Source organism: Ixodes scapularis, unplaced genomic scaffold (assembly GCF_016920785.2).
Source record: "Ixodes scapularis isolate PalLabHiFi unplaced genomic scaffold, ASM1692078v2 PGA_scaffold5__190_contigs__length_132052651, whole genome shotgun sequence".
Classification (NCBI taxonomy): Eukaryota; Metazoa; Arthropoda; class Arachnida; order Ixodida; family Ixodidae; genus Ixodes; species Ixodes scapularis.
Window position 1 is genome coordinate 61,685,370 of NW_024609880.1, and position 25,916 is coordinate 61,711,285.

General features: G+C 48.7%; 1 protein-coding gene across 1 annotated transcript in view; it reads right to left on the reverse strand.

Annotated features, from left to right (window-relative positions):
- Positions 1-25,916, reverse strand: part of LOC8025016 (receptor-type tyrosine-protein phosphatase N2) — a 542,301-nt gene that overhangs the window by 78,576 nt on the left and 437,809 nt on the right. The gene's annotated exons all lie outside the window — the stretch shown is intronic.

Genomic DNA, 25,916 nt, shown 5'->3' on the forward strand with positions numbered 1-25,916 from the left:
ACCAGGGAATACCAAAGTCAAGTAATCGCCTGCACAAGTAGATGCAAACAAAAACAGAACAGTGCTCGCTCTGACGTAAAAACAAACAAAACAATGCAAAGGTCTAATTTACACAAGCAATCGATCCCTCTCACTGATGCATTCGGTATAGAATACGATGACACCATAATAATAAACCTCGTGTCTTCAGCGCACAAAACGAAGCTTTCAAGCACCTAATTGCCATGTAGCTGTTCTCAAAAGAAAAAAAAAGTAGAAAATTCTTTAACCTTTTTGTCCGCTTTCTGTCTCTCTCTCTGTCGCTGTCGAACGCGAGGTCGTCGCCAATATAGATCTAAAATTTGTTGCACGAAGTTTGATATCCGGGACTCGCGACGACGACGTGCCACTCAAAGGTTATTCGCTGACCAAGGCCTGCCAACTGCACGAAAAACAAAAATATAAAAAAATAGACACAGAAAACGACTGCAGACGGACAGTATACAGGCGCCTAGCGCCATACATCAGAAGCAACGGTGCGGACACGCGTTCGGTCCAAAATCTATAGCGAAGCTCAGCTGTCGAAAGATACCAAAAGACAGAAAAAGAGCACAGAAAAAAACGAGCCGGGAAAACGCGAAGCACTAGACAAAAAATTATGAGGGGGAAAGGGGAAGAGGGCGGGGGGGGAAAGGGGGGAGTCAAGCAAACAAACTTTCGGCCCATGCACGTCGGCCATAGAAAAGAGCCCCGCACAAAAGAAGCGTCGGAAGCTGTTAATCTTCGCCCGGGCAGATTTATCGACGAGTCCTGGCGCGGACACGGCTTGCCTTCCCGTCGACGTGCAGGGAGAGAGCCCTCCCGGACGGGCGGGCAGTCGATGGGGCCTCGGACTCGAACCGCAGGAACGCCTAACAACATTCGGGGGACTCTCCGTCGCTCGTCAGAACCCACAGGTCTCGTCCCGACGATATGCGGCTCTTGGCCACTAAGTAAGCCACGCCTCAGAGTATCGACTCTTCAGCCACCCTGGTGGTCAGAATCAATGTTGCCAGTTATCTGCAGCTCGTGACCGCTTACTAGGAGGGAATTTCACGCTCCGTTTACACTGCCAAGCTAGCGCCATCTATCGCGGGGTCCTGGAAACAGTTTTTTGATCTGCGTACCTAGACTGGAATGTTTGCATGTTTGCGAGATAAAATCTACGCGCTAAAAGAAATGATAGCACTATCGCTGTCTGCACCTCTCTATTCTTCCTCTTCTGATCCTTTCTCTCTCTATCGCTGTATCTTTAACATTTTTAGAGGACGGAGAAGCGTTTCTTGGGACTTCAGATAAACCTAACGATAACTGGAAACAATGCTTTTAGGCATCAAGACGGATGAAGTGCCGTTAGTTTGAAGGGTAGCTAATTCAACGTCTCTACGTCGACCCATTCCGGGACGATTGATCGACCCGCACTTCTCCGTGGACGTGAGGTCCGACTGTCGTCGTTTTTCTGTCATATGCTTTCTTCAGGAAAGCAACGTTCTTGCCTTTGGCGATCGCAATACATGTAATGAAAGTAATCAGGGCACGGGATCATACACTCATGTTTGAGAAGAATTCGCACGCTAACGCAATACTGACTGAGTGACAGACTGTAAGTCTTTTTATATGCAGGTATTTACATGTTCATACTAGAATAATGTCGTATCTTCCCAGCCTGAAGGTAGACGCCATGTGATACTGTACGTAAATTTAGACCCCTACGAGATTGATGCGTTCACCAAAGAAATATGAATTTTGTTTAACTGTCTGTTTGTTCAACTTGGTTAAGTGGAACAAAATGTCTTGAAACTATCGAATGTGTCCTAGCGGTAGTCTTAATCTCAAGGCACCATTAGGAACTGATCGCAGCCCGAACTGTACATGTTTAATTTGTTTACTTCACTTCTGGCATTTCGAAACCAATCTTGAACAGGAAATGAGGTCGGGGAAGAAGGAATCGCGCGGGGGTTTTCTCGGGCAAAGCCCCTTTATCCTGGGAAAAGTGGCGCCATTCATTGTTTTAGAAATGCTCGAGACACGTGCCGCGCGCCAATTCTGGGAAGAACATGACGCCTGAAATCTAGCTCAGCGCTGTGCTGTGCCGCCATGATCTTCCCAAGGGCTGCACGTTGCACGTGCCTCGTGCATCGGTGCACCTTGCGCTACTTTTAAAACATGAAGGGGATTTACTCTCGGGCAGCGCCAAACAATGCTCCTCCTTCTTTTTTCTTTTCGGGAAAGGATTAAATTTTGCGTCACCCCTCTACTATTCCGCCCCTTTCTCGTTTCTCTGTGCGCCGGTGGCCTTAATTCTTTTTTCTTCTTCGTTGCGGCTCATTTTTGTTTTCGGGGAGACGCCACCGCGTGTATTTTTGACGCTGGCGGAGGGATTACTCAGATGTGGCTCTGCACTACCATATCGGTAGCCGTTCGGCGCTGCTTGTCGTCTTTTTCCGGCTGCCGGGCGCAAAGTGGCTCCGTCATGGAATAGGCCGATCTCACTAAACGTTCGGCGCATGCGTCAAGGCGCCATAACGTTAGCTCGCATGACGCCGACGGCAGTGTACGAGAGGGCTGCGCGTCAAGCGAAGATGTCGCACGTGCAGAAAGACTAAACTTCCCTCGATGCATTGCGGCAGCCGTGGCGTAGGCCTTTACAACTAGCAAATCAGCCCGCGCTCTTGTGTCGCGAGCACATGCCACGCGCGGAAGATCTCTGCTCGTGCGAGCATGCTTGTCCGATTGCAAGCTTGCCAAAGCTATAGGTTCCCGCGCACGTTGCACTTGCTTTCCTGCATGGGGCACCAGTCGGGACACCGTGCTGGCAATTGCCTATAGACCTTTCCAATGTTTACAAATTCCCAGTCCAGCGTGCGATCTTTACAGCCCAGCACCTGCGAGTTCGTCGCTTCGGAAAGCGAGCAAAGCATTCGCCATACGCACAAACACTCGAAATGACACCGGCCACACGCGCTTTTTTGGAAAGGTCCATAAAGGTTCCTTTGCTCAAAGGAACCTTTCTGAAAGTCCGAATGGCGTATAAAACACAGGAGGTTTGATATCGGCACCTTGGAGACGATGCCACCGGCGATTTGCAAATATGAAACGTAAAGAACCAACTGAAATGTCACTTCTTTGTATCTGCAAGAGGAAAACGTTTAACTGGCCTGAACGACGCCGTCCGTACGTTGCAAGCCATCTCAGTCAAACTTTGTAGCTCTAATACGAACGCATGTACTTCGTTCAGATTTGCTTTAAACCTCCCGTCAGCAAAAAACAAAAAACAAAAACAACAACTTGTTTTTATGCCATTTTAATGCCTTTGAATAAGAAATAGAACGGCGTGTGCCTTCTCCTTCGCGTCGCACCCTTCCTTCTATATATATATATATACATCTATTTTTTTTTTTTTTGCTTTCTCGCACTCGCCCGCCCTCATTACTGTCCGAAAATTGTAGGCGGTCTTTATTAATCGCAAGTTAGAGCGGAATGGAATGCTAAAAGCACATGCAAACAGACGAAACACGCGTTGCCATGATACACTTCTTGAAATTGATTAATTTAGCTCCGAAGAACACAACTAAAGAAAGATGCTGAGAGACGTGACGTTTTGTTTCTGCTGCTTCTTCATTGGGGCTCTCGGCTCCTAGCAAGCGGCGCCTTTCGAAGAGTGCTGTTACTTTTCCGTACAGAGGGGCCTTAGGCAACACCTCCTAAACAAATTTCAAAGCCTGCGCGTCACGGTACATGACGTCACGCTCCGGAGGCCTGCACGGGCGCTGATTGGATTCGAGTGCCGCTTCAGCCTTCGCGTGGGACCATGATAGGAAACGAGTCCCACGCGAACGCTGACGCGGAACTCGCATCCAATCAGCGCCCGTGCAGGCCTCCGGGACGTGACGTCATGTCACGTGACGCGCAGGCTTTGAAAGCTGTCCAGGAGGTGTTGCCTTAGGTCATCCTCAGCCAAAGAAATGGACGTGATGCCGAAAAAAAGGGCGAGGAGGGGAAAGGGGAAGGGAGCGCGAGCGGGTGGAGGAGTTTTATGCTAATCGCGCCAGGACACCCAAAAAGATTAACTAAAAACGAGAAGCTTGTTTTATCTCAATTTGAAAGAGCCAAATTTAACTTTCCGGCGAGAAAACAGAGTAATAATAACAGCCCCCGAGTACACATCTTTTTGGGCGGAACGAGCGTTAAGGGTGCGCGCCAACTAAAAGCACGTACTTAACATTCAACTTCCCCCCTCTATCATTTTTTTGGCGTTTTCTCATTGAATAGGCGTTACGGAGAAGACTCACTCGCTCTCTCTTTCTGCCTCTTACTCCCTCATTTTATTTTTATCTCGTTTAGCCAGTCCTCCTTGAACTTTCGGGGGACCGTAGCTCACCTTATACCAAAGTATATAGTTCTCTGCGCACGCATATATTGTCTCTTATTTCTTTTCTTTTACTTACTCGGTAACTTGAAGCCGGCTTATGGCTGCCTCGCTCTTTTTTTATTTTATTGTTCTTTCTCTCCTCCTCTTCCTTCATTTTTTGTTTAAACTTTTATTCTGAAAGTGGTGGCGCAGAAGCGAACTAAAGGACAGGTTCGAAATTAAGCCTTATATCCAACCCCTCTCCACTTCGCGCGCGCGTATATTGTATATTAACGAACACCGGCGGCAAAATGAAAGGCGATAGGGTCTCGGGAGAGCACTCGCTCTGACCCCTCCATCTATCGCCGCATAGGCTGCTGCACGCGTTTATGCGAGCCGATCGGATGGCCTCTCGTCGGCACGGTGGGGAATAACTGTGCTCCGTTTCAGCTTACAATGGAGTACAGAGAACCCTCCAAGAGGGCCATCCCAGACAACCCTGCGCCGTGAACTTTGATCGTGCTACTGCGCGTCCCGCCGAATGCCTAGCCTCCTCCCGACGGTCACGTGACATTTAGACGGCATTGGATTGGTTGGGGATGACTTGTAGCGTCTGTTGCGGTCCATCGTAAGTTGGAACGGAGAGTGGCATACGTGCGCGCCAAGCAAACTGCGCGAGCGCTTTCGGCGCCGATTTAGACTCTATGCCTTTGCTTTCTTTGCTATCCCTAATCAGCAGCTTCATCGCCTCGTGCCCTTTCCATTCGTCTTCACACGCGTTAATTGCTTTTTTTTTGTTGTAAAAAACAAAACAAAATAAATAAATAAAAAAACTGCCACAAGCTAAAAAAAAAAAAGAAGTACGTTTTTATTGTTAGCAATGAAGGGAACAGTGGCAGTGTTGTACACGTTCCTCAGAAAAAGGAACGAAAGCTTGTTCCTCGTTCCTTCTGAATTTTGGAACGCGTTTCCGTTACAAGTTCCATCTGTGAGAAAGGAACTCGTTCCCGTTACAGTTTAAAAAATGGAACGTTTCGTTACATATACGTTACATTTGTATTTTTCTAATGACAATATTTGATTAGATCAAGCAAAGCTTTATTTTTTTTATCTATCCCATCAAATGGGAACATACGATTTTAGATGTCGTGATGGAAGGGCACCAGGAGAAGAAAACAAGCGGAATCAAGGTTTTATTTGTTTATATATTAAAGTATAAAAATCTCAGATTTTAACCAGATTCATGTTTGTGGTGAACGATTCAGAAAAGGCGCACCTACTGTTACCCCACATTACACGAGCGTTTTACACCAACCTCCCACGTTTCAATCTAACGAAGTCCCTTGTTCGAACTTAACAGCGGTTGCTTCTCGATATTGCTTTCCGCAATACGTAAGAGTGAAGGAGAAGGTATGCTTTTGGAAGGTCAGTCTTGAAAACTACGAGTAGTTTTTTCTGGAGGTTGGGTTCGTTGTTCAGTTTGAAGGCAGGGACAAAGAGAGAAGGAATAAAGGTCAATTTGTGTGTGTCGTTTAAATGACCAATGTTCGGAATACAAAAGTGCGTTCAATGTCTAGTAACCTGTGATATTGTTGTAACTGTAGGTCTCTTTATGAAAGTTCAGAAATGGCTGTAGTCGGCGTTAGTTTTTTGGGCGTATGAGGATTCGTAGAATCAAATAACGTAGCTGAATTTGAAACGTCCCCTTTGTGTCTTTTTGTGCGACTAAACGTTTTGCTTTTTGTAACGTAGTCTCGGGCATTAAAAAAAACAAACAAAAAGCATTGATGTCCTCTAACTTTCCAGCAACCGACTGTCACTAAGCGAGGACCACACAATATAAATCCTAAGATAAGTAAGCAAAATGGGAATGAGTTAAAACAATATTTTCGTCATGATATAGCTTTTATACTTTTAAAATTTCCCTCGTAAAAATAGAATAAAAATGACCCCACTAAACGAAAAAAGGAACGCCGTTACTCTTTCCGTTCCAGTAAAAATGTAACGCGTTCCCGTTCCAGTTCCAGTGATGCAAAATGGAACGGCGGCGTTCCTTCGTTCCTCCTAAAAGGAACGCGTTCCAGGAACGCCGTTCCTTGGAACGACGTTCCGTACAACACTGAACAGTGGGGGTGGAGGAGGCCGGGGGATGGGGGGCCGTGGAAGAAATTTTATGTTCCACTGAATGCAAACATAGTTAGCAGCGCGTTGCGTGTTTCGTTTTTCCAGCTTAAAGTGGTTATTGGGAAATATTGGCAGATAATGTGTTTGTTGAACGGCCCCAGTATCGAATGCTGAACTAAAATTAGAAGGCTCTAGCCTGTACCACCTAGAACACAAGGCCTGCGCGTTTCCTCCTCTAAACGTCATCACTAGTAGATCCCCTCAGCGCCCCCTAGCTAGTCCGGATGAGAACCATCGTCTGCTACATCGTCTGCTACATCGTCTGCTACATCGTCTGCCTCATCGCCTGCTTCAGTGGTTCGTGTAGCAGATAATGAAACAGATGCTCACGCAGAGTGGCTGTTGCTATAGCATACGATGAAGTTAGACGTTCCCGTGGAGCGTCAAGTGCACGAGTGAAAATGCCTTACTGCTGTGCGAAGGGCTGCAAAGCCCTCCGCTGGACGCTATACTCTGTTTCATACTTAGTGTGCAACGCTGTCAAAGCTACTGGCGCGAGCGCGTGGCTTCATCTATGGTCTTGTTTGCGCGAGGACGCGTGCAAATGATCCACGAGATGAAGCACCACGCTCGCACCAGTAGCTTTCACAGCGTTGCACACTAAGTATGAAACAGAGTATAGACGCTATCACTGGATGCCATTTTTGAGGGCGCTGTTTATACAGAATGCAGCCAAGGCCACAAGCACGAGAGCTCGAGGTTGCTTTGAGGCGTTTTTCCGCAGAACGAGCGCGCTCTAGAAATGCAGTCGCAAAGCCTGGAGCGCGTGCTAGCTCGCGCTCCTGGCCGAGGGAGTGTTCGCATGAATGTTGCAATGAACTGGAAGCTCGCTATGAGCTCGCGCTCAGCAGTCACGCACACAGCTGTGGCCGCCGGTGAATGCGACGTAAGTGTGACGGTGCCCGTACTCTCGTCAAGCTTCGGGGTGTTTCCTGCTTGGGGCGGGTCGGGGATCCACTAAAGATAACGTCATGCACAGGCCTTGTCTTCTTAATGGTATTGCTCTGACCCACAAAAAAAAAATCCAGTTGCTAAAACCGTTTTGGAACCTTTATGCAAATTAACAACTCGTAAAACACTTGTTAAGTTCCCAACATTAGCTCTCTAATTAGCTTCGATCTAAACTGATCTCTGTCGTTTCGTTTCGAGTAATGTCATACACGATTGCAAATGCGGTTCCAGGGTGTCGACACTTTGTCTTTCTGGCTGGGGGCGCACTGATTGGCCGGACTGATGGAACGTAGTGGCTCTACACCAGGTAGTACGTCACAAAAGGACCTAAGTAAGGTTTGTCTCTAAAGTGCTGCTACTGGAAAAACCTAGTTCGGTTTTTCTCTGGCAGCACACACACACAAAAGAAAAGTTTTAAAAGTCTAAGGGGCCTAACATGGCCCTAATAGGATTCGGCTGAAAGTATAGTTAGAGTGAAGGTGATTTTCTTTGTCCCTCACTAGCCTAAGGAAAACCAGAGGTTTTTTTGTTTTTTTTTTCTGCCTCTCTACAAATAGTTTTAAAGTACGATGTACCTAAGCCAAAGATGCCAAGTAAAAATCGAACAACTCGCAGTCCTGACCCTGACACTTGTTTGGTGAATGAAGACAGATAGCGACGATATGGTGGCTATAAGGGAAGGTGTGCCGAACAGAAAATCGATAGCATGCCACTCGTTCATGACACCGGTGGCACCGGTGCCCTGCGCCTGGGGCCATCGGGCGGCGCACAATGGCACCACGCGTAGAAGTGCGTCCTTAATGAGCACGTGGAGTACGACAAACTCTGGTGCCCCGCGCCCTCGCGCACAACACTTGAGACGCTCAACGCCACGCCCCTTCGAGCAGAAATGCACCGGTATCCTGGCTACAGCACCACTTTTTCGTCATGAAGCGGCGGCACGTGTAGCTAGCTGTTGTGTTGGGTGTTTAGGGGTACGGCGAGCGGCGAGGAAACAGGACCAGCCAGGTTGAGGACACGAGCCAGTCTCCTCTTTTATTCCTTGTCTTCTACTTCTATAGCTGCAGCCCGTGCGTCTCTCTAAGAGCTACTAGAACATCTTCCCCTTTTAATATCTAAGAACCTAGCCGGTCGACAGGTTTCACAGTAGGCCCACTCCGCGTGGTTGGAAGGCCTGTAGATGTTGTAGGCAAGGAAGCCATGTTATTGGTAGCGAAAGATGATCCTTCACGTGCGGATTGTGCATGTGTCGTAGGAATGGGAATTGGAATCAAGTGTCCTCGATTTCTCCTCACAGCTCCCCGGTCGGTCTCAACCATGTATGAACGGGGCGCTTCCGAAGGCGACGTGACGTGACCAGTTTGTCTTTGGTCTGAGACCCACACGCGTTGTCCAATATGCAGTGGCTTAAGTGGGTGTACTCCATGCCTTCTGTCGAAGTTCATTTTCTCTTCGTCCCTGCTTTGTTGCTCCCAATTCTTGAGGAGATCGGGATCCGGAGTCTTTGGATTTAGGCGAGATCCGACTGTAGGGAGTGAGGTCCTTATGCGCCTTCCCATCAGGAGCTTTGCGGGGCTGTAGCCGTTTTCGAGAGGTGTGGCTCGGTACGACTGAAGTGCGCGATAGGCGTCATCGGTCTTCTTCATACTGCGCTTGATTATTTTGACAGCAGACTCTACAAAGCCGTTACTTTGCGGAAACTTCGGGCTGGAAGTTTTGTGGTGGAAGCCCCAGTCTTGTGAAAACTTAAAAAATTCTGACGAGTCGATCTTTTGAAACTGTGGGCCATTGTCACTGAACACAGTTTCTGGTGTGCCATGCCTGGCGAAGATAGATTTGAGGTGGTCGATTACGGATGTTGTTGACACACTCGTGAGCGGCGCAACTTCTGGGAATCTAGAATAATAATCGGTGACAAGCAAATACCATTTTCCTGCGAGGTAAAACAGGTCCATGCCTACTTGTTGCCACGGTCTTTCAGGGAAAGGCGTTGGCATCAACGACTCTCGTCTGTTGCTCGTTTCTTGGATGCACTGGTGACACCCTCGGACAAAGTTTTCTATTTGAGTCGATATGCCAGGCCACCAGACAGACTCGCGTGCGCGTGCCCGGCATTTAGTGATGCCTTGATGTCCGTGGTATATTTTAATTAAGATGTCTTCTCTCATGGATTGGGGCACAAGAATCCTTGAGCCTTTCATTAGAAGCCCCTCATTCATAGAAATATCGGTTCGGTATTGCCAAAAGTCCTTACACGTCTGATCTACATTGTTCTTGGTAGGCCACCCCTCAGCACAGTATCTGGTCAAGAGCTGACAGGTGACATCTTTTTCTTGTTCCTCCTGGATTTGCTGAAGTCGTTTATCAGTAGCGGGGAGACTGGATTCGGTGCCGTGAACGTAAGCGTCGATCTCTTCTTCCAATTCACGGCTTGGGACTTCAGCCAGAGGATGTCTGGACAAGACGTCAGCGGCGATGAGGTCTTTACTTGGAACATGTCTGATGTCATATGAGTACCTCATCATGCGTAGCTTCATGCGTTGTAGTCTCAGCGGGATGTCTTCTAAACTTTTTATGGAAAAAATTGGGACCAGAGGCTTGTGGTCAGTTTCGATGATGACTTCCAATCCTGTGATGAGGTCACGAAACTTTTCACAGCTCCGAACCACGGCCAACCCTTCCTTTTCAATTTGGGCATAGCGCCTCTCTGTGTTGCTGAGTGTTCTTGACGCATACGCGACTGGACGATACGTGTCGTCACTCTGTTTTTGTCGCAGAACTGCGCCAATGTCATATGATGAGGCGTCTGCCGAGATCACTGTTATTTTCTTGGGATCAAACAAAGCGAGTATTGGGGTTGAAGTGAGTGTTACTTTCAAGGCGTCAAAAGCCATCTGTTGCTCACAATCCCAGACCTAAGCGTTCTTCGAACTCAAAAGCGCCGTCACAGGATGTGCTTTTTGGCCTAAATGCGGAATGAATTTTCCGAGATAGTTTATCATTCCTAGAAAACTCCTCAGCTCACTTACATTGGCTGGTGTTTTCATTGCCCTGATTGCCGCGAGCTTGTCGTCATCAGGGTGGACCCCAGTTTGGTCTATGATGTGGCCTAGGAACTTTACTCGGGTTGCCTCAAAAACGCACTTAGGGCCGGTTGCACCAACGCCGCTTACCTTAACCCAAAGCGGTGCTTTTCTAAGCCGGCTTAGCGCCCTAAACCGAGCTTAGGTAAGCACGGGTTTAAATTCCGGTTGCACCAACGTTAAGCCGGCTTTACAGACGCGCCCCTAGCTAAACGCTGGATTTGCGTAGGGAATCTAGGGACAAACAGAGCAAACTAGGGAACGCTCAGAGCGACGAATACGATTGGCGGAGAGGAATCACGTGATGTAAACAAAAACAAAAAAAAAAGAAAGACGAAAAACTGCCGTAGTAGTCGTCGTCGGCGTCTGCTTTTCGCTGTATTTCTCCGGTGAGTAACAAATTAAAGGCCTCCGAATTCAATCATTTTTTCGTTTAACTTTCAATAACAGAAGTCAAAGCTTCAAATAAACACGAATGCTCTTTACATCTTTGATTGTGTGTTTAATATCGGTTGATAACAGGATATTTTGACAGTGGTAGTAGTTTTCGTGCTCACATTTTGAGGCGAAGGAGCCATCGGGGGCCCCAAATCTCACCGAACGCGAGAAGGACACTCTACTCGCTACATCGCTGAAGACAAAACATCATGGATATAAGTAGGCAGGTAAGATGACTACTAAAACTAAGTCAAGCCTGAGACCGATGAAGTTCAAAACAGTGACGAACTCGCCACGGCAGCTGCGAAAATGCCCGGAAATCTTCGAATAGAAGTCGTCGAGAGGTCAGGTCAAGAGTCCTTGCATCGACGGTACTCGTTGCTATCAGCAAGGTGACAGAACTGCACTGTACCGTCGTTGAACATCCGCTGCAGCCTCAAACGGACTTCAGTTTCACACTGTCGAGTTCAGAAAAAAAAAAAAAAAAGAACTCCCACTAGTACATCACATCGTGCCGATAAGAACGGTCGCCTCTTCGCATCACCTGCCCCAGCCTGCCCCGATACAGCAATGAACGAATCTAACATAGTAGTCGTTACGATTTGTCGTCACCACGAATGAAAGATAAAAAGCAAAATATTCCTAAAAAATCGCGATCACCAAAAAAGTTACGGAGGACACAACAAGGCGCAACTTTCAACTGAATTTTATTGAAAACGTGTTCCGGTATATAGCCTCAACCATCGTCACAATGACAACAAACGACAAAAGTAAAGGGAAAACACCATCACAGAGCACAACTCGGAAACAACAGTATCTCGTTCACGGGAAACGAATGAAAGATATAAAGCAAAGTATATAAAAAAAAATGCGATCACCAAAAAAGTTACAGTTATGGAACGATACAGTTTTCTGAAGCCAAGATTCTACTCGCCAGATAAGGAAAATTCACTGAAGATTGTCTCAAAACTCAGAAAACGAAAGAAATTGAATTTTCGCTGTTTTATTGCTTAAAAGCGCCGCAATCTAATGCAAACGGCAGAGGTGTCGACAATCAGCTGATCGCCGAGATCATGTACTGCCACTATTCAACGCGCTGATCAGATTGAAGGATACGCGCTGCAAGTGTAAATAAACAAGGTGGTAAATAACAATACGTTACAGCTATGCGAAAATTAGTAAGTACATACGAATAAGCTCGTTGACAGAAGAACCAACGGGAATACAGACGTGAGCCCCACAGCTCCGTACGTTTCTCGGTTAGGGCTAACACGCCCTGAAAGTGGAGAGCCAACTTGAAAACAGGGGTCGATAAACACTTCACACGACAATATTTTGCATCCTTGTCACAATCGAAAGTCATTTTGTCGAGACTTTCACGCTGATGTAGCCTAAAACACTTTGCACAACCAATTTTGTCCACCGCGTCGACCGCGACAAACCAGCCGCCATGTTTTTAATCCAGGATTAAGAAACAACCAAAAGCAAAGCGCCCAATGTTGAGCGCTTAAGTTAAGCGTAGTTTAGTGCTAGGTTTAGCGATAAGCGAGTTTGGTGCAACCGAACGAAACCGAAACTAAGCTTAAGTTCCCGGCTAAGCTCCGCTTTGCGCTAAGCGACGTTGGTGCAACCGGCCCTTAGAATCGTTCAGCGTGATTCCTGCTTGTTGCAGCCTTGCAAGGACGCTTCTCAGTCTTTTGTTGTGTTTTTGTTTAGAGGAGCCGTAGACGAGGATGTCGTCCATGTTGCATACGTGGCCCTCAATGTCGCTCAATAGCTGACTGATCTTCTTCTGATAAAACTCTGGTGCGGAGGTGATACCAAATGGAAGCCTTTTGAACTTGTACCTCCCGAAAGCAGTGATGAAAGTTGTCAGAATCTGCGACTCTGGTGCTAGTTGAAACTGCCAGAAGCCGGAATTGGCGTCGAGCTTGGAGAAGAATCTTGCATTTCCCAGCTGTGCGAGAACGTAATCCGTGGTAGGGAGAGGATGAAGTTCTCTTTCAACGTACTTGTTCAATGATGTGAAATCTACGCAGATTCGATAGCTTCCATTTGGTTTCCGCACCACTACCATAGCAGAACACCAGTCGGTAGGTTCGTCCACCGGTTTTATAACGTCAAGCAGAACCATGTTTTCCAGCTCTTTCTTTACCTCTTGCATGAGAGGTACTGGGATCCTCCTCGGAGAGGCTAAAGAAAAGGGGACAGCCTCTTATTTCAATCTTATGGTGTATGGCATGTTCACGCAACCAAGACCTGTAAAGAGCGAAGGGAACTCAGCTTTAGCGTTCACTCTATTGGAGTTTGAAGTAGACACTTCATTAAGTCTTTTGACAACACCTAACTTCTCGCTGTCTCGTCTTGACAGGAGCGGAGATTCAAGGTTATTCAGCACATAGACATCTGTCGCAACTTTGTTGGTCTTGTACGTAATATCGCCGCGTAGAACTCCGACGACACGTAATCTGTCTTGACCAGGTCCCCTTAGAAGTTTTGTCGGTTCTGTCAAAGACACTTGTTCAAAGTGTTGTAGGTACACGGTTTCAGGGGTCACCGTGACGTCGGCTCCTGTGTCGACCTCAAAGGACAAAGGGACTCGTTGGAGCTCCACGGTAACAGTCCAGGGGTCAGTGTCTTTGGCATCTACAGTGCCTAAAAAAGAGGGGTGTTCCTCTTCGGCGATCAGCTCTTGGACAGCTTTAGCGCCCACAGAAACTTTGGCGAAGTGTCCTCTTTTTCCACATCTGTGGCATATCGCAGCCTTGGCAGGACATTCACTGCGCGCGTGTCGATTATACCCACATCCAAGGCAGTAAAGCCTGTCGTCGACACTTTTGGTGGTCTGAGTAGGTAGCCTCCTTTGCGAAGGACGGGCTTCTGATGAATACGATGCCTTGACTCGACTAACGCTGTCGGATTCCGGTCGAAGGTCGGTTTGTTGTCTTTTGACAGTTTCTGACTGGCGAGCCATAGTGGTCGCTGTTTCCAGGGTTAAGTTAGCGTCTAACTGCATTTTTTCAGACAGTTTGCGATCTCTGACACCCACAAGAATACGGTCTCTGATCATCTCGTCGTGGGGAGTCCCGAACTTGCAGTACTGAGCCAAAGCATGAAGGTCGGTCACGAAGTGTTCAACGGGCTCCACGTCTTCCTGAATCCTTGTGTGAAATTTTGATCCGTCATAGATCAAGTTTCTTCGACCAATGAAGTGATCGTCGAACGCCTTGTATACTACTTCGTAGTGAGTCATTTGGCCGGCGGTTAAGCTGAACGAAAGCAGGATATCTTCAGCTTTGTCTCCCATACAATAAACGAGAGCGTTCACCTGTTCGACGCTGGTTTTTCTTTCGAGTCCGCTAACCATCCGAAATCTCTCGAACCGCCGGATCCACCGGAGCCAGTCTTCTGACTTTGAGAAGTCAAATTCTTCCGGTGGCTGGCAAGTGAGCAATGGAGTCGCCATCTTGTTTCGAATAAGCGGGATGTTTCGATGGCTCAGCGCGTAGAAATCGTCGGTGGTCCCTGGCTCTACTGCTTCGTCACCTTTTAGGAAGCTTGAAAGACTTGTGGTGGGGTGGGAAAGATCCAGTTAGGCTGCCACCATGTTGTGTTGGGTGTTTAGGGGTACGGCGAGCGACGAGGAAACAGGACCAGCCAGGTTGAGGACACGAGCCAGTCTCCTCTTTTATTCCTCGTCTTCTACTTCTATAGCTGCAGCCCGTGCGTCTCTCTAAGAGCTACTAGAACGCTAGCTACCCAAGAATGCGGAGCGCTCACCATACCGAGAATATAGCCAAAGATTAAAAGATTTGGATTATAATGTAGTGGCTCCGCAGCGACAACAATAACAACGTGGCTCATGAAACGAGCCACGTTAACAGCACGCTCCTCGGGAGACGATAGCTCCAACCATAGCCTCCTCTAAGCTCGAACACTCGCTCCTGGAGAGGCGCTAGCTCGAGACGGAACACCGGCATCATTTGGTGCCGGTGTTCCGAGTTTCAACGGCCTAGCTTCTGGCCCTGCAACCATTCCTTCTTATTTATGTTTAATTTTTTATAAATGAAGAGCCACTTTGGCCACTTCAGTTGGTAGACAGGTGACCGACACTGAAGGGGAGTTCATTGTCGAGCCATCAGCCAACATATCGGCTGACCGGTAGCCATCCAACCCGCTCGAACATCCTTTTTCTGTCCCGGGCCGCATTTTAAAACATGGAGCAGAGCCCTCTCGAAGGTGAGACGGTGCTATCTACACTCCAGGTTAGGCTTCCAACATTTTGGGCTCGGAACTTTCAGCGCTGGTGGTACCGCGGTGTGAGAATCGCGCTCCCTAGCACCTGGATGATCGGCTTCACATCAAAGGTGCTTGCCTAAACTCTGCTCACGTGAAAAAAAAAATAAAGTAAGGCTTTAATATTGCTCGTATAAAGCAAAATTAGAATTACTTACGCCTCGCAGACCCCGCCTCGTACTGTCGTACTGCTGTTCTACGACGATCATCCAGATGACAGCCATTTTGATAGGCGCCAGCGCGTCGTAAAAGTTGCGAATGGTTCGCTCAGGTCAAAACTCTCACACACCCGAGGAGGATCAACGCTCGGCTATCCAGATAGTACTACGTAGTATCCGCTTTGCCCTCAGAGATTGTTGATGAACTTGACGACGTGCTAGCGGCGACACCACCAGCCTACCGACATCTGAAGGCTAGCATTCTGCCGAGAAAAACTGAGTCGACAACCAGTCGCCTTCAGCGCCTTCTCTCACAACAGAGGAGCTCGGAGACCAGAGGCCATCACAATTGCTGCCCCGGATGCGCCATCTACTCGAGGAACAGGGCTCCGACGTAAAGGAGAGGGAGAGAGAGAGACAATTTTTATTCATACAACAGGGCCCGGCACTCAGTTGTGGTTAGCCAGTTACCAGTCCTCACCCAACACGTTCTTCACATGCTAAACGCGCCCCTTTAAGAGAATATGGGTCGCATCGGGTTGGGAGAAGGGGGGGGGGGGGGAAGGGAGGGCAGGGCGAGCCAGTTCGTCCATGAGTGGGGTTGAACATCGGGAAGTAGGGAGATCGGAAGCTCGGTTGAAGGTGGGAGCAGTGCCATACCCAGTGCTCCAGGGAGGGGTATTCGTTGCATTGAGGGCATTTGAGGCGTTCGGGAGGACCCTGTATGTAGTGGCGGAAGAGTGGGGTCATAGCAAGTTCCTGTGAAGTCTGCGGAGAATGGCGCTATCTTCCGGCGAGAGGGTAGAGGGGAGAATGGCAAGAGTGGATGCGTTGTCGCGGAGTTCTGTTAGGAGGGATGTACGTTCCTTGTGTAAGCGCTTTTTTGCTCCCTGGGATTGCATTCGGGCGGCCGTCGGCACGGAGGACCCGGAAAAGTAGCTACGCGGGTGAGCTCATGAGTTCGGTTGTGCTCCTCCAAGCCGCGATGTCCGGGAATCCATTGCAGAGTAACGCAGGGGAAGGGATGGTTGTCAAGGTGGCATTGCAGTTCGCAGTGAATGTTCCAGGGTAGAGTATAGCCACGAAACATACGGCATGCTTTCTGACTATCTGTACAGATAAAGGTGTTCTTAGTAGGATGTTGAAATCGAGTGATGGCTTCAAGAACTGCTAGGGTCATAGCATCAGCGGGGGTGGGGGATTCGGTGTGTGTATTGATACGCTCATAGTCTGGTCCCACTAAGGCCGTAAGGCTTCTGCTATGACCGTGACTGGCGTCTGTGTAGTAGTAGGTAGTATTAGGTCTGAGTGTCTCGCGGTCTATCCGTTCAACTAGTATTGTGCGGCGAACAGCGTGTTTGCCCGGGTGCATATGTCGAGATATGGGCGTGACCGTGATTCTGGGCAGCGAGTTCCAAGGTGCGGGGGTGGGGGGGGGGGGGGGAGGGGGGGGGGGTGGAAGCAAAGGGGGTAAAGTTTTTGTGCTATGGTTTTGACGCTCGAGAAGCTCCCGTTCTTGTGGAGATGCTTGAAGCCTGGCGATTTGTACTTGCCTGAACATAATGATCCGTTCTTCAAGTGTGTTGAAAAGGCCAGTTGAGGCTACTTGGTCATTGGCGGCAAATCGCGGTACTCCTAGTGCTAGTCTGGTGCGTTTACAGAACGCTGTTTCTAAAGCAGACGGGAGTTTTGGTGGGGAACTGTAGCGGAAGCTGGTAAAGGACGCGTGAGTAGACAAGGGTCTCAATTATTCTGCGAAGTTCATGTTCTTATAAACCTCGCTGTCTGCGCGTAACTCAACAAAGAATATGATAAATCGGATTGAGTTGCGGAGTATTGTTTCCATCCATACGTGAGCCTTCCCCTCTTCTTGCAGGAGGCATCCGAGTATTCGAATAGAAGGGTGGCGAGGTATAGAGGCGTGGTCTATCTGGAGTTTAATGCTTTCGCGCTGCTGTTGTTCTTTACTGTCGGTTTGATTCGTAACTACAGTAAATTCAAATTTAGTGGGGGAGCATTTGAGGCCGATTCGCAACTTCCAGCGATGGTGGTACCGCGGTGTGCGAATCACGCTTCCTAGCTCCTCGATGATCGGCATCACGATAAAGACACTTCTTTAAACCTTCCTGACGCGAAAATATGACGTAAGGCTCTTATATCGCTCGGATTTCACAAATTTAGAATTACTAACGCGTCACAGATCGAACCTCGTACGGCTGTTCTACGGCGACCATCTAAAGAGCAGCCACTTTGTTAGGAACTGAAGCGGCGGTGAAAGTTGCGAATGCTGCTTACGTAGTTCTGAATGGTATCTAAGTCTGACTGAATGGTGTGCTCCTGTTGTCCAAGTGGCCCTTCGCAGCACCATGTAGTAGTATCATCTGTGCAAATGTTGTATTGGAGGCTTGGAATAGAGCTAAGTTTGGTTGCTAGGAGGTGTAGGTCAATGTTAAAGAGTGTGGTTGAGAGAATAAACCCTTAGGGGACATCGATACTTAGCGGAAGGGATGTCAAGAGTTCTCCATTGATTTGTATTTGTATGGAGCTACCAGGTTAGGAAAGCCTTAATGACGTTGTAGAAACGGGCGCCCGGTCGTAACGTCAGAAATTTATTGAGCATCGGTGAGGGATGCACGTTATCGAAAGGTTTATGTAAGTCTGCGCCCGCGATTGTTTGAGTCTGAACTAGGCTATAATAATAGTACACGTCCTCTGAGATTCGGAGCGTGGTGTCTTGAGTGTTGACGTGTGATCGGAAGCCGGTCATCGTATAGAAAAGGAGAATTCTACTTTTTATGTGCCAGTTGAGGCGGTTGAGTGCCGTGCGCTCTATTAATTTGCCGACACACGATGTAAGGGAGAGAGAGAGAGAGAAAAAAAACACTTTTATTTTCGCTCCGAGTCCGGTGCTCCATGATGTATGGGGGATAGGGCGTAGATTGGTAGCACAATTAGGACGTGTGCCGGGTTTAAGGATGGGGATGATCACTGCATTTTTCCCTTCTGGACGAAGGCTGCCGGATTCCCATACGTTATTTATGTGTTCGAATACGTGCTGTAAGTCTGGGATGTTGAGAAGCGCAGTGTAAGTATTACCGTCTTTACCTAGTGTTGTCTATTGCCTGAGAGACGCTGCATTTAGCTCACCTAACGTAAATGGGCTGTTGATATCGGTGCTGCTTTCGTTGGGTAATTCAGGTGGATGCTTCGACTTGTCCCACTGCCACCCACAAATTGTGATGTGGCATGCGACACGTCAGCGGGAACACAACGGCCCTACATATTTCCCGCTTTAAACGCTATATCTTTCATTCGCTTCATGACGTCAGCCACCCTGGCACTCAAGCAACCCGTCTGCTCATTTCCTCACGATACGTGTGGCTTGAAATAAATGAGGACATTAGCCTCTGAACGCGGACCTATGCTCCTTGCCAACGAGCCAAGGTGCAGCGATATACCAAGAGCCCGCTGCATCCTTTCCGACCACCAGACGTCCGCTTCGACCACGCACATGTCGACATTGTCTGACCCCTCCCGACGCCCCAGGGGTTCCGATATATACTCATACGCATGAATCGTTTCACAAGATGGCCAGACGCCACCCCAATATCGGATGTCACCGCCGAAACCGTCACGCAAGCGTTCGTCACCAACTGGATCGAATGCTACGGTTGCCGGTCCATCATCATCACAGTCCGCGGTAGGCAATTCAAAACCAAATTATTCGCATCACTCGCGAAAATCCTTGGAGTGCGCCATGTACACAAGACCGCCTACCATCCGTCTGTCAGTGGCATGGTCGAGAGCCAACATCGTCCACTGAAGGCCTCGCTCATCACTAGAGACAACAGGAGCAACTGGGTGAACCACCTACCGTTGGTACGCCTAGGCATCGGATCAACCTTCAAGGATGCACCGCTTCAAAACTCGTACACGGCACAATCCTCCGACTCCCGGGCGAGTTTGTCACTCACCTGCCCACTCCACAACCTGAGATCCCTAGCTATCTTTAAGACCTTCGAGACCTATTCGCATCTTTACGCCCGACACTGTCTTGACGTCAAACAACAAACACCACAGCAAATGTTCATATCGACCGAACTGGACAAATGTACACACGCCTTTGTCCGGCATGACTTCGTTCGTCATGTTAACACCACCCTACGATAGTCCATTTAAAGTCATATCTAGAAAGCAGAATACTTTCACAATCCTCATTAATGGACGAAGAGGTGTCATTGACATTGGCCGTGTGAAGTCTGCATTCATGAAAGAGGCCATCCGAAACACTACAGCCCTCACACTCTCATTTGTTTCACAAGATGACGACACCCACCACCCTGCTCGACAACCCTTTGCCCACAAAACAGTTACGTGGAGCAAAAACCTCTGCTTCACTAGGGTTGGAAGACTCGTAGCGCCTCCGCGGCGACAACATTAACAACGTGGCTCATGAAACGAGTCACGTTAGCAGCACTCTTCACTTGAACACCCACTCATCGAGAGGCGCTAGCTCGAGCCGCGGGTCATCGGCACCACCCGGCTCTTTCAACGGCCTAGCTTTCGGCTCGGCGACCACCCCCCTCCTTATATAAGTTTTTTTCTTCGTAAACAAATGAAAGGCCACATTGACCACTCCTGTATTTTGACTTCTTCGGACTGTTTAGGGTTCTAAATTGCCAGACAAAAAACAAGGTTTGGCCCAAAGCACTGTGCTATACATCTGAGACTTTTCTGTCGGCTTGTGTCACTTAACCTTCCAGCCCGAATTGGGGGCTAGAATGGAGTGGATGCAGAAAGTTTCTCTAACCATAGAGGCCAAGAGTAGTGGCTAAAAAGTAGCAACTTGACTCATGCTGATCTGGAAGAAAAAATATACGAACTATCACGATAAAAATGCAAAGAGAAGAAAATAGATAGACGCAGCGGTTGAGCTGTCTATATACTGTTGGTAATGACTTTCGCCAAACTTTGCAGATATCTAGTCCCAGTCTAACAAAATCGATACCGAAAGGACTGCAAACGAAAACTGCCGAGCAGACCATAACACATTTATTACGCAGTCAACAGCTAGGACCAGTTTACTGTTACAAATGATGCGGTACTATATATTTTCTTTTTAATTAGGCCAATATAAAGAGTTAATCCGTGTTTGCGGGCGTCTGCGGAAACTCAGACGCCTAAAGCAACAAACTACAATTTCGAACAAAGTATTTTTTTTTTAATTTTATTCGAGCACGCCGCGTATCACGCCAAAAACTAAAATAGCATCGCCATAATCTCCTCCGCATGTCTCATATTTATCCCCCAAACTCCCCAAACATCAACAAGAACACCCCGAAGTTTCACCAAAAAAAAATGTACAAGCCTCCAAACGAATTGACTGCGCAAGCAGTGCTGTGATGTCCCCAACCGAGGGTGCACGCTCCAAAAACTAAAAAAAAAAAAAAAAAAAAAAGAAAAAGAAAACGCAACGGATAGGATAAACCGGTAAACAGCTGACTCGTGCGCCCGAACCGGGTTACATGAAAGATAAGACGGGAAGCTTGATTGACACCCCGAGCGACCTACCCGCCAATCAAAACGCCGGACGCAAAAACAACAAGGGTAGCCACCAACGCCCGCAACGTTTTCGTCCTTTTGCCACGCCTGGCGGAAGCGGGTTGCGGCAATTCATATAGCGAGGATGGAGAGAGAGAGAAGGAGATGGGAGTGAAAATGCGGGGTTGGAGGCTTCCTAATTATCTCGCTGGAGTAGGCACTAATGGGGCGTTCTCGCGCGACCTCCTCTCCTTCCTTCTCAGCCCCGCTTCGCTTCTGTCGTTCGGCCGTAGTTTCGGAGGCAAAGAGCCGTTCCTGACAATTAGGCGAGGCGGGATGGCGCAAAAACCGTTATAGGGCTTCCGTGGCACCGCGGGAAAGAGGCCGGATAAGGGAGGCTACGAGGAGGAAGCACGTAGAAGAGACGAACAGAGGGAGGTGGGGATACAAAACGTCGGAGGTCGAGAGTGCCGGCGGAAGACATTTTCCGGGCGTGACTCGTGGAGAAAGAGACTGCGTGCGAGAATTGGAGGTGCTCTAGTTTTTGCCGGGGGAGTGACTGCAGGAACGAGCGGAACACATGTGTAGCAGTTCTCGCGAGGATCTCGAGCAAATCTCGCGCGCTCGAAAACTTCGGGTGAGGTATACTATCGACAAGTGGGCAAGGCGCGAGTCGCGATGCTCCGAACTTGAAAAAGATTTACGTCTTGGTCACTGTCACTGCAACGTTACGGCATGGAGCCGATTCGGTGGTGGTACACGCGCACTAGTGCAACGCCACCTGAAATGATGAAAGTCTGCGAACAGCCTCCTATACTTTCATTGAACGTTTTCACCACTCGGGTGGTGCCAATTAACTCATCCGTCGGGCCTTAGCGTCCTCCCACGATTGAGCACGAGGCCCAGTTATATCTACGCTCGATCTCACTGCGATAACGTTGAACTTCTAGTACATGGACTACGTTATCAAATTAGTTCAGTTACGAAACTGCTCATAGACGCTGTTTGCGCAAGCAATAACCCCCCCCCCCCCCCCCCCCCCCCTCACCGCGGCTCGCTTCTATTCGCTCGACGCGCCCGACGGCTACTATGGTAACTGCGGTGTATTCTATGGAGTACGTACGTTTCGGAGCACAGCGTCTAGATGGCGTCCTACCGTACTCTATGGCAGAGCGTCATGGAAGAAACAGTTTTGAATAAAAAATCTAGATGGCGCTTTAAACGACGGGATGACCGATCTCCCCAGCCAGTCTGACTACGCCACCGCTGCCGCAATGCATCGAGAGAACTTTAGTCTTCCTGCACGTGCAACAACCCCGCTGGAGCTCTGCGCGTGTGGAGCACGAAACGGCAGGAGCCCTAGCATGCACGGCCGTCTGCCCGCTGGGAACTAAAGTTATGGGGGTGTCACGCATGCGCCGAACGCTTAGTGAGATCGGCCTATTCCCCTATTCACGCTTACAAGAACCGCCACCAATGGTTTTAGAAACGCGCAAGACACGTGCCACGAGCGGGTGCTCCACCGCCATTAGCTTCCAAGGGCCACTCGAGACACAAGCCTCGTGTACTGGCGCATTTGTCACTACTTGCAAGACGAGCGCCAGCACATCGAGGGGATTTGCATGAGGAAGATTGAAGGAAGTAGGCATAGGTACCCCCCCCCCCCCCCCCCGCCTCCCCGGCGAGGGTTTTATTCATAGCTGAGGTAACCTAGTAACGTTGTCACGGGCTTTGATTATTCCTTACCCCGCTTCACCGTACGTTAGGGTGTGGTCAAGGCCACACCACATACACCCACGTACACTAAAAGTGCGAGGTCGCGGTGCATTGACTGCATGCGGTTGCTTGGTTCAACCGATTGTAGCACAAACAAAAATACGACGAAAGCGACGACGCCGCACTTTTGTCCCATCCTTATTGATCCCATCAGCTTGTAGCGCTGGCCGCGCATGTGGGCATGTGTATCGGAAGCAGATCCGATGAAAGCTTCCGACTAAGACGCTGCTGCCTTAGCCGTGAACTGTCGGTGAAGGTCGACGGGAATTCGCATGTCTTTCATCAATTTCTCGCAAATAATGTGCATTATCAAAATTGGCACCCTACTCAGTACTCTTCACCGGTTAGGTTGGAAACTATCTATAGGACATGGCTCGAATGAAGTGGGATTTAACTTTAGTGGCTCGTTGTCATGTAAAAAGCCATAAAATAAGAGTCAACCATCAAGGCAGTTCTCGTCAGAGCGGTGGACTTTAGCCAGATCTTGTTGATGAATATTCAATCTGTATAAGAAGCCATAAGCAAAGAAAGGAGAAGTAAAGAAGAAAAAAAAACAGTAAAAGTTGGGCACTTTACAGATAGACTGAAACGAGCGTATTTTTCTGTTGACCGATGAATGCCTCTTCCTACGAAATGGCAAAATACAATGTTACTTAACGTCTGGCTCGTTAAACAAAAGAACACGTCGAACACCCTCGACCACCGACCGCAAAGCTGAAAAATAAAGGAGCCTTCAGCTGAAATATACCGAGAGATGCGGGGAGAAAAAACTTAATAAAACACGGGTACGTCCGAAATTGTGAAACGAAACGCTGCGTCACGCCATGACGATTTGCTGCCTTCAGTCATTAATTACCAAACTCTTTGTAAACATTTTTTTTTATCTTTCCCCACGCCCCGTCTCGTTCGAGACAGAGCCACACACGCAACGCGAGACTTCGCTTAGAGTTTCTTTTTCCCCAACTAGTACAAAAGCATTCCTCTCCGCTCAGGCATCCACCACGTCTGCAGCGGTACCGTATTAACTTGCAAATACACGCAACAAAGATATTAAAAAAAGCACGGGTGCAGACGAATAGCAGACCAAAAATAACGGGCTCTTAAGCCCGAACCAGAAGAAAAAAATAAATTAAAAGCCTAGAAAGAAAGCACCGGGGTTTGGGCAAAGGGAGGAGCGGGAGAGCGGGGGGCGTGCAGTGAGGGAGTCCGAGCCATCGCTGCCGAGTTCCTCTTCTCGCGCGTTTTAATCAATATCCAGCACGGCACCCGCTAACAGGAAACTGCGGCTCTCAAGCCGCCACTTTCCCTTTTTCCCTTAAGCTCGGCCCCCTCACTATCCCCCTTTGCGCGTTTTCTAGGTACTACTATCCGGCGGCGGGAGCCTACAATGCCCTTAACACTCGTTTCCGTACAACTTTTAACGCAAATCCTGTGCCTGCATGCATAATTAAAAGACAGCAGGCATCTCGGAAAAGCGGTCTTGCTAGCTAGCCCTTGCATCCACCGCGCCTTTACCACCCACCCACCTTCTCTCGCGGCTCGCTTTATTCGCTATTTTATGGCGTCTTTCTCGTACAACGTTTCTTTTTTTTACAGCCCGTCGCTCGGTGTGTCTGTGTGTGTCTGTGTAGTAGGGGTGGCGCCCGCTGGAGGGGCGCTGCATGCGAGCGGCCGACTGGGATGCCGCGCGCGGCCTCTATTGATCGGTGCCGGAAGTACGGTGCCGAGTCTCGAGCCATTTGTTTGGATTGCCGTGTCATTTGTTATTGGTAGGGCTCCCGTTTTCGCGAACGCGCTTGTGCATCATCCATGGTTGGCCAACGTGATGTAGTTCCTTGGGGCGCGATACGTGTGGGCTTCGGCGGAACCGACGGTTCTCTTGCGATCGCCAAGTGGCTGTCGTATTGAGTAATATGGCATACCTAGTCTTCGGTGGACTCGTACAAAGGACTCTTATATCAAAGAGAAAATGATTACTTGGATTTGTGCGTATACGAATGCTAGGGCATATAGGTTCAACTTTCGCCATATTCGTGTTTCGAGTGAACCTTGTGGATGCAACCTTCTTCAAACACCCACCTTTTTTTCTTTCTTTGCGATTTTGTAATTGTTATTTTGTTAGGCATTTTACGCAGTGTAGTCACTGACCGCTTAAGAAACTCAGGGCGCGACCTACTTTGTTCAAGCTTCCTACTTCCGTTTACATTCTTCGGCGTTCATACGTGATAATCCTGCAATCTTACTAGATGCGCAGCAATATTAAGATGCCCATGGGGCTTTCATCTACACTGCGGGACCTAGGGACTTGGACATCGCCATCTGCAGCAAATGGCTAGCGGTGTGGAGCTGGCCAATCGCGGCAGGCGGAGATGTCCCGATTCCCTCGTCCCGCATGGTCCCGCCGCGTAGGTTAGGGCCCCTGAACTCACCACGGCGTTTGCTCCTTAAGTTGTCAGTCATTGTGGGTGCTTCAACTAGAACGTAGGAGAGAGCGAGTCATCGCGAAAACTGTTCCTCCTAAACTTAACTACCCAAATGAAAAGCAGACCAATCGCCGATCTAGAAAAATACGCTCCCAAAGCGTTTTCCCGTCGCGATTAGTTTCTTTAGTTACTCCGCGTAATGATTTGCTACTCTATGTGCGGCATAAGGCTGCGTCTGAACAACGCAGAACCAAAGCGTTCGCGCATCAAGGAGTGTGAGGGTACTCCTGGTTCCACACACTTAATTGTGTTCTTGCTTATATTTATTTGGAAAGAGCTAAAACCTTGGTTATTCAAATACATTCTGTGACTTTTTAAAAAGGAAAAAAAAAAAGATTGAATGCGGTTGGCATTTTACTATGAACCATCTTACCCAACTATCCCCTCTGCTGCGCCACGTATCGTCGTGGACACTCGAACGCGGGGAAACAGCCGTCTGTGCTCTCTTAGCGAACCCGGTATCTCGGCGCGACGGCGGCAGCCCTCTTTGACTCCTCGCGACTTCGCGACAGCCTGGACGGCGCATTACGCGTGTGTTCCCTCAGACTCAGGGTGTCCTCACCCTACAGGGCAGGGTTTAGCGCTCAAGGTGCGCCGTCTAAAGTCGCGGTCCCCCCACTAATACATCGTACAAAAG